This window comes from Nothobranchius furzeri, chromosome 11 (genome assembly GCF_043380555.1).
Source record: "Nothobranchius furzeri strain GRZ-AD chromosome 11, NfurGRZ-RIMD1, whole genome shotgun sequence".
NCBI classification, from domain to species: Eukaryota; Metazoa; Chordata; class Actinopteri; order Cyprinodontiformes; family Nothobranchiidae; genus Nothobranchius; species Nothobranchius furzeri.
This window is the reverse complement of record NC_091751.1, coordinates 30,617,940-30,642,467: the sequence shown is the minus strand read 5'-3', so window position 1 is coordinate 30,642,467 and position 24,528 is coordinate 30,617,940. Positions and strand designations below refer to the sequence as shown.

At 39.6% G+C, this 24,528-nt stretch overlaps 1 pseudogene; it reads left to right on the top strand.

Moving 5' to 3' along the window:
* The first annotated feature begins 15,671 nt into the window (after positions 1 to 15,671).
* On the top strand, positions 15,672 to 18,000 carry LOC129164553 (uncharacterized; annotated as a pseudogene).
* Positions 18,001 to 24,528: the final 6,528 nt, after the last annotated feature.

The window sequence follows — 24,528 nt, the reverse complement described above, 5'->3', positions numbered from 1 at the left end:
TGATCCGTGTGCTGTCCCAGTCCATTATATGGTTTTCTCTTAAGCAATGATCTGTTACGGCTGACTTTTTTATTGTACTTTCTGCTTCTTCTTTTGCTGCTCTTGTGTGTTTACGATTTGCCTCTTTCTCGCACTCCTTTCTGTGTTCTATTGTCCGTGTATTGAGTTGGCGTCCGGTTTCTCCTATGTATGTTTTATTGCATATTTTGCATGGGATTTCGTAGATGACTCCACATTTTTGTCCAGCTGGTATCTTGTCTTTTGGGTGTACTAGTCTGTTTCTAACTGTTGTGTATGGCTTTGTTGGTGTGTTTATGTTGTGTTTTTTCATTGTTGCTCTTATTTTTTCCGTTATGCCTCTGATGTATGGTAGGGTTATCACTGGTTTTGGTTCTTGTCTTTCTGGATTTCTGGTTCTTTTTTTGGGTTGTTCTTTGCTTTCTGTTTTTGTTTGTTGTTTTCCTTTGTCGGTAACACGCTTACAAACACGATGATGATTGGCCGGGTGGGCGGAGACCCTCACTGTCTCAGTCGCTGCCTGCTGTAGTGTAGACACAGCAAGTGATGGTAATAACGCCGTTTAAAATAACCACGTTAATAAAAAAAATATTTCTTTCTGTAACGAGCAAACTAATTAATTACCGTCTTCTTTTAACAAAACGATCGTTTCTGTTACTGATAAGAAAATGCGTGCGTTAAGCTGCGCGGTGTGTTGAAGCTGTCATCAGCTGATCAGGAGCTAAAGAGGCAGATGTTTTCATCCAAGAGCATCACGGCCCGTGAAGAATGAGGAAGACGTGATGAATATCTACGGCTGCAGATCCGCAGATTCGCTGCTGCCGGTGGGAATCTGCAGCAGCGAATCTGCGGGTCTGCAGCCGTGCCCTTCTTAGCGTGACAGCGGGACATCCCGAAGGTCCGCTCACCTGTTCACCGCTCAGACGTCCTGATCTTCTGCCTTCCTAGATCATCCCGCTGTAACCTGTTTCTGATCATGTCTTTAGTCCCGCTGTAACGCTGATGCATCAGTCTCAGACGGCATGGAGCTCAGGTGTTATTAGAACTACCTGTGTGTGTTTACCACCCAGCTTCAGCTCTTCTGTGGTTGGGTCTGACCCACGTTAGTACATTTAAGTCCTCCATCAGATTTTGCCTCTTCTAGTGTCATTTTAAAGGATATTTGTTTATTTATTTATTTAACCGTTCCCAGATTACCAGCAACAGAAATGCTGCTAAAAACACAATTATGTGAAGCTGGAAAAATTAGAATACTGTGCAAAATTACATTTATTTCTGTAATTTAACTAGACCGAGATACCATTTAAAGGCTCGGGAACCTTTACAGGTGTTTCTATTTGCAATTTTAAATGTTAGCTGATTGGGGTCTTGTTAAATATCACACAGTGACCTTTTAATAGTCTAGATTAGTGTAATGTTCCTATTAGTAGTTCCTCCTGTTAAGTGCTTATTTATTTCAATTATTCAGGTTAATAAAAAACATTTGGACATAAATTTTATTCTGTTCCAGTCATTAGTCATTTATATTTTACTATTGTAGTAATTCTTGCATTCTTTAATGAAAAAAAGTAACTAAGTAGTTATTTTGTTGGTAATTAGTTACTTTTATGATCTTGTAACTCAGTTGTAACTCAGTTAGTAACGGAGTTACTTTTTTGACAAAGTAATCAGTAACTATAACTAATTACTTTTTTTAAGTAACGTTCCCAACACTGAGTGATGAATAATTTGATGCCAAAACAAATTCAGGATCTGTTCCAGATCAGAGAGAGCGTTTATGATCTCAGAGCGTATAAAATGTTTAGAAAGCCTAAAGTAAGAACTAAAATGAAACAACTTTGTATTTCTTGTGTTGGGGTTGATGTGTGGAATAAATTAGACAAGGAGCAAAAAGATTGTTCAACAATGGTAAAGTTTAAGGGTATGTTTAAATCAAATGTGATTAAATATTATGAATCAAGTCAATGAAAAAATGCATAAAATATTAAAGGTCATTATTTTTTATAAAGCAATAATGGGGATTTGAATATATTCTCATACATTTCAAATATGATGTAAAAATTATGGAACTGGTATGCTATTCTAAAATTTTGCTTAATTTCAAAGGGTTTGGGGGGCTGGGCTTATAAGCTTATGCTTCTGCCTGCACCCATTCTTAGCATTGTGTAAGTTGTGTGTTTGCCTGTAAACCTGCAAATGTTTTTTGTTGTAATATTTTATTGTACTATTGATTTTAATTTCTCATTTAATTTCTCATTAAACTTCTCATTGACAAAAAATAAAAAAGAGCACCAGCGTGTGATGGTGCTCTTCCATGTAAGTCCCTGTAAACCAGAACCAGGATCTTGAAATGAACCCTGAAGTTGACTGGCAGCCAGTGAAGCTGGAGGAGAAGCGGGGTGATGTGGGTGTGTTTGGAGGACTTGGTCAAAAGCCGAGCACAGGCATTCTGAACCACCTGTAGACGGTTCAGGTAGGTTCTGCTCAGACACGTGAAAAGAGAGTTGCAGTAGTCTAAGCGTGAGGAGATGAAGGTGTGGAGAACAGTCTCAAGTTCAGAGCGGGACAGAATGGGCCTCAGTTTAGCAACGTTCCTGAGATGGAAGAAGGAAGAGGACTGACATGAGGAAACACTGACTGTAGGAAAGCAACCGAAACAGCTACTAAACCATGAGGACGGTTGAAAGCTTGTTATTCTGTGTGTGACTGCAGAATCAGTTTTCGGTGCTACAGTGTCTCCCTCTCCCCCGCAGCTGTGCGAGCACCGCCACAATGACGCACTGCCTCTCTGATGTGTATGGGCTACTGTAGTTGCAATGCCTACTCCCAATTGTGCGACACTAGGGATGTTTTTTCAGACTGGAACTTTAAATGAAACAAGTGTTTTCTGGCCACACCCACCCTGATAGGCTTGGTATTTCTCACAGTAAAGATGGGAAATAATGGTCACATTCGTGCATCCTGCAGTTGTGTTTTAACAGTCCATGTTAGAGCTCCATTGGTGACCAGGAAGACTACAGCCTCGCACAAAGGCCAGGCAGCTGCCCTGAACAGTAAGTATTAGGTTCTAGCTCAGTCTTGGCTTTGGGAGTTAGCTCCATTAGCTAGTAGCTACATTGGTTCATTTGCTCCCACCCTCACAACCCCACCCACAGCTCCACCTCTTTTCCCATTTTGGATTGTCTGGGCATGACAAGACCTGACACGGCTGAGATGGGAACAGCCCACATTTGGCCTCATTTAGAGAAATAGGTTATATGTCTTTGGTAGAGGCCAAAAAGGAAGACAACAGGCAGTTTTTCACCAGGGTTTGACTTCATTCAAAAGAGCAAGTTCCCATTGACTACCATGTGAACCCTCCCACTGTCCTAATGGGTGTGACCCCGCGAGGAAAGTTGACATTGAGCAGGGTTGATGGTTTATCCCTTGGGTCCATGTGGCAGGGGTGAGGAGTGAGCACCACCTCACCTAAGAATAGGAAAAGAGAAGTTGTTCAAATGTTTTACTATCAAAGAGCACAAGTGGCAGTGTTCAAGGAATGAGCAGCTGTTACGGAACCTGGGCTCCCACATCCTGAATGGCCCTGTTCTGCTCCCTTCTTCTGTTCAGAACCTTGGACAGGTCCTCCATCAGGCTGGCTTCCACCTCGGCCCGCCTTCAGCACCGCAGCTGAAAGCCATCAGCTGATGAGAGCTGATGGCTTAAGAGACTGCATCTCTCAGTTCTCTGAGAGAGAACCACAGCCTAACACCCTGTTCTTCTCTCCTCGGTCCTTGGATCATTTGTAGCAAATGGTTTTCAATTCGTATAAGAACTTAGATTCTTCCGATAGTTCTTTTGGTAAATCCCTTGGTTTTTAATGGCCGTTTTTCGTTTACTGGCCCATTTTTCTGCTCTTTAGCTTAAATTTACGTTCCCTTTTCAGCTTTAGAGCTCGCGTTAAATTTAGTATTTAGAATAGTATTTAGATATAGCTGTCGAGATTTGTTATTTTCTAGTTATTTAGCGGTGGCATTTTTGTTTATCATATTCTCGTGCTTTCTTCCATGAGGCCTTTTGCCTCAGGTGTTTTGATTTCTACCCGTCACCTTTGTTTAGTTATATGGAGTGCATTTTTCGTTTCGTCATTATTTCAGTCAAGGACTGAGTATTTGTGTTCTCTCTCTGTTAATAAAATACATTTATTTACACTCCCCTCCTTTCTCCGCACCAGTTATGTTACCCCTCCACCACAACTGACTAACATCTAAGGGTTTGTAACATTAGCTCACTACCATGGCTCAAGGATAGCTCCAGTCAAATCTGCTGAATCTGATGAAGAGTTAAGGAAACACGACACAGTGGTCAGACACAATATAGAAACAAATGAAACACAAAACTGACAGTCTAAAACATCAGAGCTCTTACTCTACAAACTAGTGTCAAGTACTAGCAGTGATGATGGCCAAACCCTGTGCCTCCAAATGAAAAATAAAAAAGTGTGGAAGAAAGGAGAGAAATGGAGGAAAGACACAAGTCTTTGCTAACAATCCTAATGATAATTAAACTATCCAATTATAAGGGTGATTTGGAATTGAACATAAGCAGTTTTTAAACCACTAAAAATAAATCACTAACCTATTATATCAACATTTGCATTAGAAGAATCTATTCTGGCAGGATTCAGAGCACACGGACACAAAGAAAGGAGGGGTGGGAGTTATTAATGTATTCATTAGCCTCTGACCATGTCTTTTCTTTTCCCAACAACGCTCTCTTGTATTTGATAATATTGATCACATTATTATATTAGACACATTAATTGAAGGGTAATGGGGAAGTAAAAAAATACAAATTTATTGGTTTAAATGATTCTTTTTCTCCATTCGGAGTTTTAGAAAAGCTCTGGATGTGTTGAGCTGGAAGCTGGTCAGACTGGAGCCATCACTACTCATACCTCCACTTACGTATGAAATACATGCAGGTGATTATGTGTGTGGCTGTGAGGTGAACAACCCATAACATATTGATGAAAATGGTGATATATTTTATTGTTCCAGTAAAGTAAAGTGCTCTATGAGTCAGGAAGTTAAAGTTCTATGTGGAATATGTAGATCACATAAATCCATGGTTCCGTGCTCCAAGCATGGATGATTTTGCTCCTATGTCAAGTGAAATGTAAAAAAAGATCCTAGTTATAAAAATTTACCATAAAAGCATAAATAAGATATTAAAGTCAGTGGAAGACAGGGTTAAAATTAGGGATGCACAGATACCAGGTTTTAACCGAGTACGACTACTTAATACGTACTTACTAACAAGTACCAAATTCAGTACTAATGAACACCATTACACTCCTTTCAAATAATTTTAAATTATTTTCATTTTCATAAGAACTTTTATGAAAAAAGTCAACATTTTTATTATCTTGTGCTTTTACAGAACGGCCCTTTTATGGAGCTAACATAATCACTCCCTTAGAAGAATATCTCATACAGGACAGCAACACAAGGGTCACAATTTCAGGGCACGCACATAAACCAACAAACTAATTCATTTTAAATTGTTCCCAGCCCCAAAATGCCTCAGCATTAATCTGGTTATTTTGCTTTTGTATTTCTATTTTATGTGACTTTTATTCATGCAGTTAATTCAGCTGAAATATTTGCCCTTTGACCCTTTGCAAGTGACAGGAACCCCTCTTTGCCATGATGGAAAAGTAACTGTTTACAGTACAAAGTCCAGAAAGAAGCTAGTTTGTTGCATTATAGTGCTGTTATGTTGGTTTCATAGTAAAATGGTAAAAGTTCGCTGCACAGTTGGCTGCACAAACAAGGGCGTAAACCCAACTTGTCTTTATACCAAATAACTTTGATGGAGACAGAACACGAGGTCAATCAAACAGACATGGAGTACTCAAAGTATTTGTGTTACCAGGTAAGTTTAGATTGTGTAAATGATGTTATTTATTGAGCATGATGAGTTTGCTGTTATGAGGTACCTATCTCCCTTCTGTGGTAATAGAGTAGCAACCTGGAGACACAGCCAGCGACGTGAGTATGAAACCGCTATTTTAGGCTTTATATTCAGCTCCAGTGTAAAGTGAATGTAGTCTATACGATAATTTCATAAGTCCAGCGGGGTGATCTTTGACAAAGTTGGTAACTTGATTTAATCGGTGAACAACAGCAGTAAGAATGTAAGCTAACGTTTGTAGGCTAGCTAACCCTGCAGTAAAAACCAGCATAGACTAGCATAGCTGGTTATCAGCATGTGTTATGTTTTTGTGCTGCTAGCTGGTGGATGAGCAAAACACAACTCATGCTGGTCTATGCTGGTTTTTCTAGCAGGGGGCTGCCAACTCTCACACTGAGCGTCACACATGTGCATCTGACCCCCTTCACATGCTCCCACATCACACCTCCAATTTTTCATGCTGATAAAGCAATCCCCTCCCCCACCCCGTTGTCACTGACAACGGAGGGAGGCAACACTAATCCCTCCCCTCACAGCAGCCCTGAAGCCCTACATAGGTCTGCTAAGTCTTCCAACAAGTGAACTGGGCTTGAGCTAGTAGAAGCTGGGCAAACTAGTAACAAATTATTTGTCAGTCGCCAGTTGTGCTACCCATTCAACACTGCTGTAACGTCCACCATGGCAGACCCACGTGATCAGTATCCAGTTGAGAAGTATCTTCACAGTTTTTATGAGTCCAAGTACAAACGCTAGCACACTGTATCAGGCTGATACTGCTATTGACATTGGTGCAGCTCTTTATATCCCTATTGTCTTCCAGCCTAAAACCTTGGAAAAAGATATTTAAAAAATATTAGCATAACATAAAAATAAAGGCAAATATACAAACATACAAAATGGGATTTGATGTTTAGTAATTTTATTTCAGTGGGGGATAAAAATTCTGGGATGTTTTTTTCTGACAGGAATAATGTTGCAGTGATAAGCACCTATCACATTTTCCTAAATATCTCATAAATCCTCCTGACAATCAGTAATGGCTCTTTTTGCCCTTGCTGTCACATCCAGTTTGAATTGGCTCAATGCCAGTGCATTATTACCCCAATGTGTTGTGGCAGGTAGTCTCCCCTGTCTACACAGCACTGCCCACCAAGAGAGAAAACTAAAACTGTCATCTAGGGAAATTAGGGCCATTCAAAATCACTCTAAGTTGAACTTTTTTATTTATTTTTCACCTGCCAAAGACAATATCTAAAAACTGGCCATTTAACTGGCTCAGTCAGGTGGTTTGAGATCGAGTGACAGCACTCAGTGGAGGAAACTGCCAATCCAGTGAACATTATGGGAATGGGAACAATTCTGACATGATATGGATGACGCGCTAATTGGAGTAATTTACGCTTTAATTAGGATTCACCAAAATTATCATGGAGAGCTACGTACCAAAACCCAACATCGTTTTGCTTATTTAAGCAAAAGTCAGGTTTTATTAGCCCTTCCTGGTGTGTGCATTAGCATCTGCAGCTTATTTAAAAAGTTAAGAGTTAACTGAGCACCATTTGTGGTTTCAACCCTCAGCGCCTCTGGTTCGTTTACACAAGAAAACAAGTGTTACTCAGGCCAGTCGGAAAAATCTAAACTATATGCAGTTTTTAGCATTTAACTTCAGTTAAACAGTTATAACATGTTTTTGTCATTCAATTACATGGAGCATGTGGTGTGAATGAAGATGATAACCACAAAGCAAAATGTGTATGATGTTTCTGTAACTTCAGAGTTGAAGAACAGAGGGTGTATAGGGTTAGGGTAAACCTGTCTTCTGGTTCTAGATCTGCAGACGTAAATGTCCTCTAGAGAAGGGAGGCTTCAGGTGGTCACTTTTGGAGCAGTTTTAACTAGGGATGCTCCGATCCAATCACATGATCAGATATCTGCCTGATCACGTGATTTTCAAAAGATTGGAATTGGGAGGCAAAGACTGAATTTAACCTTTAAAAGATTTTCAAACAGAACAACAAGGCAATGTATCAACGTATTTCTCTACATCCACATCCTTTGTTTCTTGGAAGAAAACATCATTGCATCACACAGTTTATGGCTAGCTAGCTATTACAGAGTTAACATGTCTCCACAGGACAGTTAAATGTCTGTATTTTGGTGGCAAAGGCGTGTAACAGCCACTTGTAAAATGGGCATACTGGGCATTCAACGTGCTGGAAAAGACTGAGCTGGATGATAAGCTGCCTTCAAAACAAATTACTTTCTCGTTCGGCTATTTTCCCTTCAGGCGTCGCCACAGCGAAATATCGGTCTGCATGAAGTCCCAGCTCAGAGCGGCTTCTCTAACAAAAACATGGAGCCAACAGTGAAAGGTACATTATTAAACAGAGAAGTTGCAGACTGACAGCCAAACGTTGGGGCTTCTCGCTCTGCAGCACCTGAGCTGACCATGCTGGTTGCTACAGGTGTTGTGTAGATAAAAGTTAGCCTGCTGGCCGTGTGTCTCTCCTTCATGGGAACACACATCACTCAACAGAGCTGCATACCGAATACGTAAACAATGTGAAATATGACCAACTCCTCTACTTTTTAATACATTAATAATATTAACACACCTTTAAACTTTGTACTTCCTAAACAAGTGATGTTTTTGACAGATATACTAAGGAAATGACAGAATTACAGAAGGAAAGAATCACCTAAATAATAAAAAATTAAAGGAAAGCATGGATGTGTTTTCCCTTTTGTCTTCTTATTTTAATGCTTTGCTGAGGTATCGTGTCGGGACTCAGTTTTAGCAGATACTCAAAATCAAATGACTCGGATCGAGAGCTAAAAATGTGACCAGAACACCCCTAGTTGGAACCATTCTTGTCAGCCTCAGAGCCATTCCCACACAGACTCTTCTGGAAAATGCTGCGGTTCTCTCCACCGCCACCATCCAACCATGCTCGAGTCGGTAAAACAAATTTGTGTCATTAGCAGTTTCCTCCACAGCGGTTAATGTGGAATGAGGTAAAACATTCCTCCCATCTTCTGTTTATCTTGCCCACTTTTCTCTGTTCGTGAGCTCAGATTCTGACTAAGATCGAGCACATTAGAGTAAATGAATGACACGACCCTAGTGTCAAAGGTCGGCCACCCTATTACGAGTGAATCATTTCCACAAGGAAAAAAGCAATACCACAAGCCTCCAGCTAGGATTCTGTGCAGTTTTGACAGGCATTTCCACAATCTATTCAGCAGTCAATTTGCCTCCGCTGCTCTGATCACGAGCACCACTGCAGCAGCAGGGTTTGATAGCTGCTATAATACCACCAGACAGCCCAATTTCTCCCATTGCTCCTACTTTGTGAGTTAAAACACACACACACACACACACACACACACACACACACACACACACACACACACACACACACACACACACACACACACACACACACACACACACACACACACACACACTTCTGAACTAACTGCTATGATACACCATTGAGTGGATAGCTGATACAGAAAAAATAAATTACTTTTCCCACATTTACGTAGGGCCTATCACACAAAATGAAAAAGCATTTCACTTCATCAGATGACAACTAAAGGTTTGGAAATGTAGTCGGCCATGACGGTTTGAACAAATTAAAAGTTCTCAATGGCGTTGGCAGGATTTTGCAATGGACTTTGATAGCATCTTCTTGTTTTTTTTTTCTCTGGCTCCCTCCTCCTCTTTGAGACTTCCTATCAGTAATTTGTCTGCATTGCCAGCCGTGGACTGATTGTAATAACGCCTCTATTGAATAGCACAATCAGCCCTCAAGCCTCCTGTGATTTTCCTCAGGGATCACTCAGTCTGGTCACAAAATCGGGGAAAAGGAGGGGAGAGATTTGCATTGTGAGCATGTGCAGATGAATGAAAAACTCATTATTTGCCCCAAGCTCACGTGCACACATGGTAACATTTCTATCAGTGAAGCTTGCTGAAACACACTAATAATAAAGTCAGTTCCAACATGTAGAATGTTGGTATTTTTTACATTTGTTGTGTGGTTCTGCAATAAAGAAGCTCCTGGGTGATTTGTGGACGAGAGCATAGAGGAAATGCAACTGCAAACTGCTGTTAGCCTGAGAAACACTTCCCCCTGGACACATGCCACAAAAACAGCAAGGCTTGAAATTGAAAATTGGGATCCATCATCTAATGGCATCCACAGAGTGGGTCCAAAGTGATGATTGAGAGCTTTTGTGCCATGCCCAATGGAGTTCTCACATGAAGCAGCTAAGGGCTTTGAGGCCTGAAGAGTTTAACACTTAGCCTGCAGAAGAACTTTTGCACAGTTCTAAAGCTTTTGGACTTGCAGCTGTTATCAGTACCTGTGGTTGTAAGGTGGTGAACAAGCAAATTGAAAAGTGTTATATTCTATTTCTTTTCCTCTTGAGAACGTGTGTGTTGTTCTGTTTGTTCAATCTTCAAGACTTGTTCATTGTTGTTTGCTTCTGTGTCAGCACAGCCTTGATTTTTCTTTTAAAGAGTACATCAAAATCTCAAACAGATTCAGCGCTGCTCTCCGTGGATTCTAACTTTCAAGGAGGCGAACTCCTAAACAAACAAGGGAGGCAAGAACGAGTGTGTGTTACCAGTGACAGCTAACAAACAGCTGCTGTAAGCTGAGATCCAACACGAACATAAATACTCAGCTTTCAGGAAATTGTTGTGGTTTTTAAAAAGAAAAAAAAATTGCAACAGATTAATATTTGCACAAGTTTATGAAGATAATTGTGTCTTTTGGGGCCATTAAACACCAGGATTAGACCAAATGATTAGATCATTTACTCACTGAGCCAAAACCTACTAAATAATTATCTATCTGAATAAGGGGCTCTAGAATAACTCTTCTTAAGAAATGTCTCACGCTGAAAAACAATGATGTTGAATATATTAGGAATAAAACACTCAAACCAAACAGCAACACTGTGTGTGTATTTACTCAACTTGTTATTTCATCCTGTCGTCAATTTTGGTCAAAAGTATACAGTATAACAACCCTGACACACTGCCATTATAATAGATCAACTATAGGTTTTATGAGTTACTATTTTACATTTATCACATGTCATGTCATACTTTTCACCACATCGTTTTCCACATGTAAGAAACATACTCCATGTGTGTGTTTTTTGATGCTTGATGAAGAGAGCCATCGCATATTATTCTCTGCTTATTGGACTTCCTCTCAGCTTTAAATAATGTAATCCCTACGAGGTGCCCCTTTAATTCTGTATGAATTTTTAAAGTTCAATAAATGCTCTCATCCACGGCCCATGCTTAATGGCATTCATTACAGTTTTATATTGCAGTATTTTGTACAGTGTTAAAGTCTAATCCAGTGTAACATTTGACCATGATTTATTGATTTTTACAGAAAATCCATCTAAATCAGGGGTAAGTAATCCTTGTTCTCGACATCCGCCATCTAGCAGGTTTTAGTCATTTCCCTGTTCCAGCACACCTTTTTACTATGTTTTCAAGCTCTGTAGAAGCCTGTTAATCATCTACTGATTAAAATCAGGTGTGTTGGAGCAGGGAAACAACTGACACATGCAGTATGGCAGCAGCTGAGGACCAGGTTTGTCTAAAGCTGATCTATATAATCCAATGCACATTAAAAATTTAAAATAATTCCTGCAAAAGCAAATATGGAGGATAATTACAGACTTGTGTGATTATACTTGTTTTAAAATGCATGTAAAGCCTTGCTGATGGACATAGACACTTTTAAATCACGATTTGTTTTAAAATCTATATATCAATCTAAAATATTTATTTCAAGCTATCCCCCACATTAAGGAGACTTGCTTGATTTTTCATGTTAAAGAATGAAAACATGAACATTAGCTGCAGAAAAGGGTCAAGCTGTCGGTTAGACAGCAAGTTCTGGTAAATATTTAAGATTTTTCATATTTTGTAGTTTGTTTGTTTTTCTGGTGTCTAATGACACAAAATGAACTTTGGTTGACCTTTGACATTTAAAATTTTATATCTGAGGCTGACAAGACTGCAACCTTGAGATACAATTTGAACAGAAAATGATTATCCTCTGCAACTATTTTCACATCAAAGATTGTGCCTTGTCAGGTCTCTGACCCAGGTGTGTTACACACAAACAAGTCCCCTACTACTGATGGTGTTGCCTCCTGTGTGCCTGGGTGGCTGAGCAGTAGCAGCCATAGCCTGCGGTAGGTCTGACTGTTGACTAATGATGCCTGCACTGCAAAACAGAATTAAAAATGAGGAAATTTCAAACTTAATAATAGAAGTAAGGGCAAGCACTTAATGCTTGGAGCCACACTTACCCAAGAACATGACACAAAGGCATACATAATTTGTTCAATTATCTGAAGCATCTGAGAAGCGTGGAGGCCTTATCCTGAGGCAGAAGTTAACACAGAGGGTCATGATTAGGCTTGATGGCACATGTGTGTCTCTGTCCCTGAGTGACACTGAATTGACCCAGGAAATGGAAAAAAATGCTCATATGGACATCAGGTTCTGTTTTGTACCAAATCAGACCGGTTTTATAATGACGTCACGGTTGTTCAGTGTATTTTACGGTTAAAGAAAAATAAATGTTTTGGGATGAGTTTTGTTCAGTGACATACTAGTGTCACACAGCACAAAATATGTATTATTTTAACTTTCTTGTCTTTTGTTGCTGTGCTGGTGTACCCCAGTGAATGAGAGGGTAGCCTCCCTCCGCCTACGTGTGGGGGAACGGGTTCTGACTGTGGTCTGTGCTTATGCACCAAACTACAGTTCAGACTACTCACCCTTTTTGGAGACCTTGGGGGGGTGCTAGAGAGCGCTCCTTCCGCTGACTCCCTCGTTCTGCTGGGGGACTTTAACGCTCACGTGGGCACCGACAGTGAGACCTGGAGAGGTGCGAAGAGAGGGGCGGAGCTGTCAACTGACCACTACCTGGTGGTGAGTTGGCTCAGATGGTGGGGGAGGATGCCGGTCAGACCAGGCAGGCCCAAATGTATCGCGAGGGTCTGCTGGGAACGTCTGGCAGAGTCTCCTGTCAGGAGCTTCAGTTCCCACCTCCGACAGAACTGTTCCGACAGAACAGAGAAGTGAGAGAGTGACAAAATGGTGATGGCGAATCAACTGGACATTGTGGTGGACAAACAACAGAGGACAGCAATTGTGGTTAATGTGGTAATACTAAGAGATTACAACATCAGGAAAAAGGAGCACGAGAAACTAGAGAAGTACCAGGGCCTCAAAATAGAACTTGAGACACTCTGGAGAGTGAAGACATCAGTGGTGCCACTGGTCATCGGGACAGTAACCCCCAAACTGGAGGAGTGGCTAAAGCAGATCCCAGGAAAAACATCAGACATCTCAGTCCAGAAAAGTGCAGATCCAGGAACAGCTAAGGTACTGTAGAACCGTCAAGCTCCCAGGCCTCTGGCAGAGGACCCAAGCTTGGAAGGATGACAAAGACCACCCGCGGAGGATGAGATGGGAATTTATTTTATGTCCTATACATGTTACCTACACTTACTTAAATTCACACTGAATCAACAAAACTCAGTAGTTGTAATTGTTTTAATAAAAATAATTGTTGGAAAATACCAAAATGCACACTGACAGTTTGAATTTATGTCTCCTAATAAGCCCCACTTTTAGCATTTGTTTACTAAGTAAACAAATCTATGTAATTATTAGAAATGTGTGTTTACTACATATGATTTATTTTTATTTTTTATTTAACCTTCATTTAACCAGATGAGTTGGTTGAGGACTCATTCTCATTTACGATTATCTGACTAACAGGCAGCAGCAACAGACACATAGTTAACTTTACAACAAAGAAAACCAGATAAGATAAAAACAAACAAGATAAAAATAAGATAAAACAGTTAGACATAAAGACAAAAGACATTTCTCATATATAATATTTACAAGGAATTAAAACAGACTTAAAACAGTCTTTAAGAACTCAGAAGCACTTTGATCAGAAACTACTGATTGCAATGAATTATTGAAGGTAGTTAATAGAATGTAGGTAGTGAGCTTTGGTGATTTTTGCAGCCAATTCCAGTTGTTGGAAGCAGCAAACTGGAATGAGGAGCAGCCAAAGGAGTTGCGAGCTTTAGGAATAACCATAGAGATTAAGTTACTGGAACGTAGATAGTGCTGGTTGTTGGAATTGATGAGTAATGAGCAAAGATATGGCTGTTCTACCGATGATTGTTTTGTATATGAACTGATACCAATGTAGCAACCTGCGGGAATGGAGTGATGGCCAGTTAATGAGTAAGTACAGATCACAGTGATAAGTAGTGAAAGGGGCACCAGTGATGAAACAGATTGCTCAGTGATAAATGACATCCAGTTTATGAAGAAGTTTGTAGGAAGCAGTTTTAAAAATGATGTCATCGTAATTTAAGATGGAAAGGATTGTCATTTCAACCAAGGTTTGCTTTGCAGAATGAGTAAAGAATGACCTGTTGCTATAGAATCCCAATTCTTGACTTGACTTTAGAAAGTAATGAATTAATGTTAATGTCAAATAAAAATGTGATGTCAAGCCAGATACCCAAATACTAATAGGACCTGACAAGTTGTAGTTCTGTACCATGCAGGAAAGCAACACTAGGGTGGCAAGTTGCATTTGAAGATCATGAACTTTGTTTTACTTGTGTTTAAATGAAGAAGAAGGTTGGAGAAGGCATGCTGAAGACAATTAAAATTGTGCTGCAAAAATGGACAACACTGCATTCAAGAAAGGACTGTATTAATATAAAATGGTGTCGTCTGCATATGAATGTACATGAGAACTGTCAACAGTGTGAACAAGGTAATAATATAGATTTCAAATAAGGTTGGGTCAGTATCGACCCTTGAGGAACGCCCGTAGATAGAGGTAGAGGAGAGGATTGGTAACCCTCTGTTTTTACTGCTTGCGTTCAGCCTAAGATAACTTCTGAACCATGCCATGTATGCCTGATGAGAAAGTCCTACATGTTTGAGCCTGCTAAGTAAGATGTTATGATCCACAGAGTCAGAGGCTTTAGCCAAGTCAGCAAAAACATCCACACAATATTCCTTAATGTCAATGGTACGTATGATGTCATTTAGCACTTTTATTGTTGCAGACACATCCATGGCCAGTTCTGACACTGGGCTGCATGGGGGTAACAATACTGCTGCATTCCAGATAGTGAGTTAGCTGTTTGTTGACTAACTTTTCAATGACTTTACAGAGGCAAGGCAGTATAGAGATAGGCCTATAACAGCTTAGGTCTGACTGATCTCCCCTTTAAAAAGTGGCGTAGCAGATGCAAATTTCCAGTCCTGCTGAAATGCACCAGTTTGTATGGACAGATTACATAGATGGGTAATAGATACAGCAATAACATGTGATGCTGTGATGATGACAGATGGCAGTATCTGCGGTAAGGCGTTTCCTGTTTTCAGTGCTGCACTACATGTAGCTGTTTGGTGTTTGTGGCTCGCTAAAGTTAATTAAATTTCTCTGTACTAGGGTATCTCTGAGTTATTGTAGCACATAAGCATGCTAAAACACACATTTTCTGTTGTTCCACCTAGCTTTTAGGGAATCATTTGAGTTCGCACGCAGTTTATTTGGTGTTGAGCGAGTTGCTCGTCCACTTAGCTTAGCCTCAGCACGGCTATGGCTACTTCTGTCTCTGCTTCTCCATCTCCTATCTCTTGCTCTCTGCGTCAGATGTTTAGTTACTCCTCTACCTCCTTTACTGATAATTGTACCTGTAATAAAAGTAGCATTTTTGTAGCTTTAGAGGTGTGGGTGTTGGAATTGGAGGCCCGGCTCCGCGCTGTTGAAAAGCCCATAAACAGCCATAGCTACTTAGCTAGAATGAGGCCAACTAGCTCAGAACCACCCAGTAGCTGTCCTCCAACAGAACCTGAGCAGCCGGGACCTCAGGTGACGGTACGCAGGAAACATAGAACCCGGCCTTTGGGACACCACCAATCTGTCCATGTTTCTAACAGATTTTCCCCGCTCAGTGATGCACCCACTGACAAACCGACTCTGGTCATTGGCAGCTCCATAGTCAGAAACGTGGCATTAGAGACTCCAGCAACCATAGTTAAATGTTTACCTGGAGTCAGAGTGGGCAACATTAAATCTTGCCTGAAACTGCTGGCTAAGTTTAAGCGTAAAAACAGTAAGATTGTTATTCACGCTGGCGGTAACGAACACCTGGTTACGCCAATCGGAGGTCACTAAAATTAATGTTGCTTTGGTGTGTAAGTTTGCCAAAACAATGTCGGACTCCGTAATTTTCTCTGACCCCCTGCCTGATCGGACCAGTGACGACATGTTAAGCCGCATGCTGCCCTTCAACCACTGGTTGTCCAGGTGGTGTCCTGAAAACAACGTGTGCATGATGTTTAAAAAAAACAACCTGTAAAATCTGTTCTGGTTAAGAAAAGAAAAGTATGGTGTGGGTCTTCAGTGTTCCTGGAAGCTGAGGAATTGGAGTTGGTCACAAATTATAAATAACTGAGTGTTCCTTGGACTGCAACCTTACATTCAAAAAACATATCAAACAAGTAATTAAACGTCTAAATTGTAATCTGCGTAATTTTAAAGAAATAAGACCGTTGATGTCAGAGGAAGCAGCTAAACTGTATCTTAACTGTAAGATTTTATCTCACATTGAATATTGCTCCACAAAATGGTCATTTACCAGTGACTCTGCATTAAAACCAATTAAACAAATATATAAAAAAGCAATAAAGACTTTTGACCAAAAACCACCATCCTATCACATTTGCAAGATTTTAGAAAAACATAACTTCTTAACCTTTAATGATTTTATGACTTTTAAAATCTTCTGTCTCATTTACAAATCGCTGACAGGCAATACACCGGCACCCTTACTGGAACACTTTAAAAGGCAAAAAAGTACCACAAATACGTCCTCACGGGGGAGTTGCCAGTGTAGCATCCAGCAATGGTCAGTTTAGGTACTGTCTGACCATTCAACATCTGGTCAGAAAGGAGACACAACATTGCATGTGTTCCTTTTAAATGAGTCTGCCTTCACACCAGCTGGGATTCACAGACTCTGCTAGTCTGAAAGATAAACAATAACTTTCTTTCCCAAGGTCCCAACAGTCTGCCTCCACAGAAGAACTCCAGCTCGAATCAGTTGCTAAATTCAAGAATGATTTACTAAATCAATATGAACTACTTCTAATTCTTACTTTTATAAACCTGACTCTTTCTTGAAGTAACACGAAGTGTGGTTGATCACTGAAAAGGCAAAGAACCTAGATCTTCTGAATTAAATCCTAGAATCTTCTGAATAATTACAATAAAGACCTTGCAGGTTAATATTTTATATAGAATATTACATCTTCCTGGTCATAACAAATAAAGTCATCAATTTGCCTACGCTACACCAGGTTAAATATAGGAAAATTACATTTGCACAGAATACTTTATTAATTAAGGGATGCAGTGAGTGGAATAAGTTACCAGTTAATATTAGAGACAGTACTTCCCTCCATACTTTTAAAGTCAGTTGAAAACATGGGTACTTGGAATTCGTCAGTGCAAACAATAATCATCTGGATTTATCGATACATGTTTTTCTTGACGTTTTATCCATCTAATCTAATGATTTACCTCATGTCTCAATTTGATTCTTTGCACATATGGAGAATATTAGGAGTAATGTTATTTACATATTTTAGCTATCTTTGTTTTTAATTCTTTGTATGTTTTAATTTTTAATTACCTTGTTTTAAATTGTAAAGTCTGTGCCTTATGTACATGGGACTACGGAGGGAAATTAACTTTGCTGTATCTGATATATTTTGGTCTTGTACATTTATTAATATGCATTGTCCCATTCAAATGAATAAATTTAAATTCAAACGTGGGCTACAATGATTGGGGAAAACCTGGTCTGATGCAAAGAGACGGCATCCATCTCTCTTTGGATGGAGCAGCTCTTCTTTCTAGGAACATGGCCAGTTTTATTAGTCCTCCGTGACAACCCAGGGTCCAGACCAGGAAGCAGAGTCATAGTTTAACACACCCCTCTGCAGCTTCTGTACTGTTACCCACCCACTACCCCATTGAGACAGTGTACTGCCCACGGCCAAAACCATACAGATTAAATATCAGGCTTAATAAAGCAAATCATGGAAATCTCATAAATATTAGAACAAATTCAAATGGGAAGGAAACTAGAAAAATTAAATGTGGGTTACTGAACAATAAGGTCTATTTGGTTACTGAACAGTAAGGTCTATTTTTCTAAGACTTTGTTAGTTAATGACTTGATTTGTGATAATCAGATTTTTTTGCTCTCTCTCTCTCACAGAATTCTGGCTGCAGCAAGAGGACTATGTTAGTTTAAATGAGTCGAGTCCTTCTAATTATTTAAATCATCATATTGCTCGAAGTACACGGCGAGGAGGAGGAGTAGCAACCATTTTTCATTCAGAGCTTTTAATCAATCCCTTACCAATTCATAGTTACAGTTCTTTTGAACATCTTGTTCTTAGTTTTCCTAATCCAGATTGCAAAACTGTAAAACCACTCTTGTTTGTAGTTTTGTATCATCCACCAGGCCCTTACTCTGAGTTTTTAGATTGGATCTCTGATTTTTTAATCTGAATTGGTGCTAAATACTGATAAGGTCATTGTAGTGGGGGATTATAACATTCATGTGGACATTGAAATTGATAGCCTCAATGTAGCCTTTAGTAATATCTTAGACTCAGTTGAATTTACCCAAAGATTACATAGCTCCACCCACTCCTGCCATCATACAGTGGACCTTGTGCTGACTTATGGCATCGAGTGTGAGGAAATAACGATCTTTCCACATAATCCAGTTCTCTCGGACCACTTTTTGATAACCTTTGAGTTTTTTATAACTGAGTTCTCGAGACATGAAAGAAAATTTCACTATAGTCGGTCTCTATCTGACAACGCTGTTGCATCTTTTAAATCAAATTTTCCATCTTTACCATCTTCAGCATCTCAGAGGAACATAGCAGAGGGCAATATTTTTATTTCTAGCCCTTCACAAATTGATGCTTTAGTTCATAATGTTACTTCTTCTTTACGTGTGGCATTAGATGATGTTGCCCCTTTAAAAAAGAAAGTAATTAGGGACAGGAAGTTGGCTCCCTGGTTTAATTCTCATTTACGAACTTTAAAACAAAACTAGAAAATTGGAGAGAACATGGCACTCTACACACCAGGAGTCCTACTTATCCTTGAGAAATAGTCTTGTGCTTTATAAAAATAAGCTTCAACAAGCTGAACTGCTTATTTTTCATCTCTAATTGAAGAGAATAAGAATAATCCAAAATTTATTTTCAGTACAGTTGCCAAACATTTACAGAATCATAGCTCTGAACCATCTATTCCCTTAGCCCTATGCAGCAATGACTTTATGGGATTTTTCACAAGTAAAATTAATTCTATTAGAAACAAAAGCATTAGCATCCTCCCTAATGTGATTTCTTCTTCCTCAGTGAGGCAGCATCAGAGGTAACTGTAGAACCTCATCTGTGTTTGAACCGTTTTGATCCAGTTGAGCTTTCAGAGTTATCAAAAATATTAGCTTCATCTAAACCTTCAACTTGCATTTTAGATCCAATCCCAACCAAATTATTTAAAGATGCAGTTCATTTGGTTACTGCCCCCATTCTAGATATAATCAGTCGATCCTTAGTAAATGGATACGTACCACATGATTTTAAGGTTCCTGTAATCAAACCTTTACTTAAGAAGCCTTCTCTGGATCCAGATGACCGAATGAATTATAGACCAATATTTAACCTTCCATTGTTATCCAAAGTCCTGGAGAAAATAGTGACCATCCAAGTATGTGAGCATTTAAACACTAATGATCTGTTTGAGGAATTTCAGTCTGGTTATAGAGTGTCACAGCACTGAAACTGCCCTAGGCCCTGTCCACACGTAGCCAGGGATATGCCAAAACGTAGATATTTTTCTACATTTTGGCCTGTCATCCACACGAAAACGGAGTTTTTTCACACAAAAACGGATCTTTTTAAAAACTCTGGCCAAAGTGAAGATCTGCGTTTTCTCCGTTTTGGGTGTCTGCGTGTGGACAGACAAAACCGGAGTTTTAAGGTCCGCAACGTCACTTTCCGCGACAAAAAAATGCTGACATCACGTGTGTGACCTGTGTTTACACTAGCCGACAGCATGGATGCCCTCAGAGCTGCGCTCGCTTTATCAATTGTCCAAGCGCTTTTTGCTTGTTTGTTTTTGCAAGCAGAATTACTGCTCCTTGCGGAAGACCACAGATGAAGGACAAGGTTAAGAATGGGGGAAGTACTGCCGCCTACAGGTGTGGCATGTCCTTAACAACGTATTTATCCGGGTACGTGTGGACAGAGTTTTTTTTTTAAACGAGGTGGTGTGGATGCAAGTTTTTGGAGGGGCGGGTATTCGTTTTTTTAAAAACCTGGCTACGTGTGGACTAGGCCTTAGTGAAAGTTACAAATGACATTCTCATGGCCTCAGATAAGAATCTTGTCTGTTCTAGTCTTGTTAGATCTCAGTGCTGCCTTTGACACAGTTGATCACAATGTTCTTTTAGAAAGGCTTGAACATGTTATAGGGATCATAGGAACAGCGCTAGGCTGGTTTAAATCCTACCCGTCTGTTAGATATCATTTTGTAAATGTACATGACAAATCGTCATACTCCAGGGTTACTTGTGGAGTACCACAAGGTTCAGTGCTTGGGTTATTTTTTTTTTACTATATATATGCTCCCAATTGGTAAAATCATTAGACAGCATGGGATAAACTTCTGCTGTTATGCTGACGATACTCGATACTCAGTTAAATCTATCCATTAACCCTGATGAACCTAATCGGTTAGTTAGATTACAGGCTTGTCTTGAAGACATAACAAATTGGAAGACTCAAAAACTTTTTGCTTATAAATCAAGACAAGACTGATTTTCTCATCTTTGGACCTGAAATTCAGAAAAGGAAATTGTTGGGTTATTTATTTATTAAAACCAGTTCAGCTTGAGAGAAATCAAACACACAAAGAGGATTATAGCAATATTATTGTTCTATTTTACTTTGCAAAGTGGAGACATGAAATGATACACACCCAAACATGGTTCACCAGACCTCTCATCGAACCATCGTCTTTCAAGAGAATTTATTAACCAAGCACACACACACACACAAAACATATCGCCTCACATTCCCAAACTGCTCTGTAAGACCAGGTGGTAAGCTGTTTCATGTAAGGAGTAAAAACACTTTCATCTCTTCACCCACACAAACTCAGGTGCAATCAGTCAACATGCTATTTCTCAAGGGAGTGTAACACACAGGACAGCATGATCTGAGGAAGGTCGGTCTCCTCCCTGTTGAGAAGGGAATGCTAGTAAAAAGATAACACTAGCATTTTAATGAAGCATCAGGTGTTTTCACTTGAAAAGTAGGCAGTAATGTTTAGAAGCAGTAATGGCAACGGAATCCATTTTGTCCCTAACAGAAATTGCTTAGTTAATCACCAGACCTGAATGGCATTAAATTAGTCTCAGAGAACAAAGTAAGGAACCGTGGAGTAATCTTTGACCAGGACATGTCATTACATGTCATGGATTACTGTAATTCATTAGCTTTAGACTGATGGAGGACACACTGACCACTTTCCACACTCTACTACTTTCTTCCACAATCTGCTCTTTAACTGTATTATTTCCTGCAATTTCAGCTGTTAACTTTATTTTTCTCTAAGTGTTTTTCTCCCCAGAAGAATCTACAGTGATGTTCTGCTGAGCTGTGGTGGCCTCATGGAGGTGGTCGTCTTGAACACTGTTGCTAACCATTTAATAATTCTCCCTCTCCTGATAGTAACACTTTACTTTCTTTGACATTGAATGTGCTACTACTAGTTTACTCGTTTAATTATATATTCACTAGGATAAATACAATAAAATTTATCTCTCAGCAAATAGAATATTTACCATTTTAATTTTATCTGAGACAACAATACCCTCAAATCGGATTGCATTTGGCAAGTGTGAGGACTTGTTGGTCTTTTCCAAAGTCTTGACCGTCTGCCAGAACTTTTTGGGGCAGAACTACACATCAGAAACTGGTTCTTATAATATTCAGATTTTGCTTTTTCTGATTGACTGAGGACCAGAGTTGAGAAACACTGTTTAATCAATTCAGACAGGTCTGTGTTGACTCAGGGACTGGAACATGTCTGAAACAAAACTGAAGTAAAGAGTTTTTAAAAGGTGACCAAGCAGCCTCATTAGTAGAAATGAGGCTCATTCTATGTCATTGTTCTTTCACCAAGTCATGTAAAAAGGCCTGCTTATTGAAGTTTTTTAGTATTCATCTACAGATAATTAGAGGAGGTTGTTTAATGTTTGTACCATTGCGGACACAAGCAGTAATACAATGGCCACTAAGGCTTTGGCAAAAAAAAAAAACTGCAGATGAGTATTTTGTTGGTGAGAATGATATTAATTAATGTTCTATTATTGAAGGACTTGGCAAATCTAATTGGAGATTGCACAGTCTGGGAGAGGTTTAAAGCATCCAGCTGAAGTAGACGGCTTGAGCATGTCTCAGTTCAAATAACCTAATAATAAGAATTCACGGGAGGTGTAAGGGGCAATTAATTCACTGAGAGTAGACATGGCACAGGCAGGGGAAGGAGGGTGCCAGAAACAATCAAGGAGTAGTTTTTTTGAGAGATAAATTTTCAGTAACAGCAGCTTAAACTGTTTAGGCAAGGATTTAGAATAGAATAGAATAGAACAGTGATAGGGAAAAGTGGATTTCGTTGTCATTACTGCTTAAAATCATAACTGCCTTTTTAAGTAAAAACACCTGTTGCTTCATTAAAATGCTACCCTACATCTAACCTGAACGATCTCCAGCTGAGGGAATGGGCTTGCCAGGCTCGACAGGAAAAGACACCAGACTTTATATCGCAGCACAATAAACTTTAAGTTTAAATATTGACATAAACATCAAGCATGAAATGTCAAATAGATACTCTGAATAAATAACAAGCATCAATGAGAAAATGTTGATTTGAATGAGAATTTTAGTACATATTTTAAAATGGCTGCTCTCGCCGAGGATAACAGCAATGTTTATCTTGACTTTTGAAAACAAATGATTTCCTTAACTAGTAAGCCTTTCAGCTCTTTCTTTATCGATATTTAAAGGAGCATTATGGAAGTCTGATAGGCAAAACATGTATAGAAATAATACATTTCTTCTTCATACATTCTCCTGTAATGCCCTGGTCCTGTAGAATGAGCCCTGGCATTTTTACTGTGATTGCCTGTTTTTCTGTAAAATCACAGAAAATGAGAGCTGATCGGGTCGAGTAGGCTGCTTCATGCGCGTTCACGCTCAGGCATAGCCCGTAGCATTTGCTATCAGTAGCTTTAGCAGCAGAGAGTGAGGTAGTGCCAACTCAGCGACTTTGTCGTTGTTCCTAACGCCTAGTGATGAACCTAGCTACATTTCTGAGGACCCTTAGCTACTTTCTTCTAGATATTTCCTGCAAATTAGCAACAAAATAGCCATTTTTTCTCCGAGCCATTCTTTGAACAATGTATCAGCTGTCATAAAGGATATAAAAGTTACAGATATGAAAGATGTCACCAGCGCTGTAGCTCACCTAGTATGATGTTGGACTCTTGTGCAGAAGACCTGGGTTCGATTCTGGATGCGAACACAATTTATTTAGTATTTATTTTTTACATGAATGGTATATTTTTACAGTAAGATGCCCACATTTTTATTTGAGACTTGCCGAACGGCATTGAATTCACAGATAAAAAAGATGTCGGTTCAACTTTCATTTTGGAACAATTTTTCAAGCAAGGGAAGAGAAGCTCGGTGAAGCTGACGGACTGACCCATCTTAAACCTTTGTCGGCTGTGCTGAAGAGAAAGGTACAGAACCAAATTATTTTATTAATTAGCTGCGTGTTCTCCTGTCCTCTGTCCTCCGGGCCACACACACACACACACACACACACACACACACACACACAGGACTGTCTCAGCTGTTATTTTCGTTAAGGAGTGTGCACGTACAGCATGCGCGCCTCGTGCATGAGCCTACTATTGAAGCTGCCGTTACGCGTTTGGCCTGAGGGGGCAATCGCGAGCATAAAAATTCAAAACTCCGTGAAGTCCCTTTAAGAGCTGTTGAAAAATCCTTTCTTTAAAATCCATTTAATTTATGCTCCACATATTACCACTCTCTACTGTTTCCTATCTTTGTAATGGAATGGTAACCCAAGAGACAAAGTCCAAGAATAATGTTATTAATTCTTGAGGAAATTTTTCCCAGCCGCCTTATCAATTGTTTAGATTTTTAATCCTAACTTCTTTTTTTAATCCAGCCTCCTCCATCATTTGCTAAATTCTGCACTGTTATCCTTTGGTACTTTGCTCAAGGCCAAGTTCATATGCAGAGAGGTATCTGCTGAAGATAAT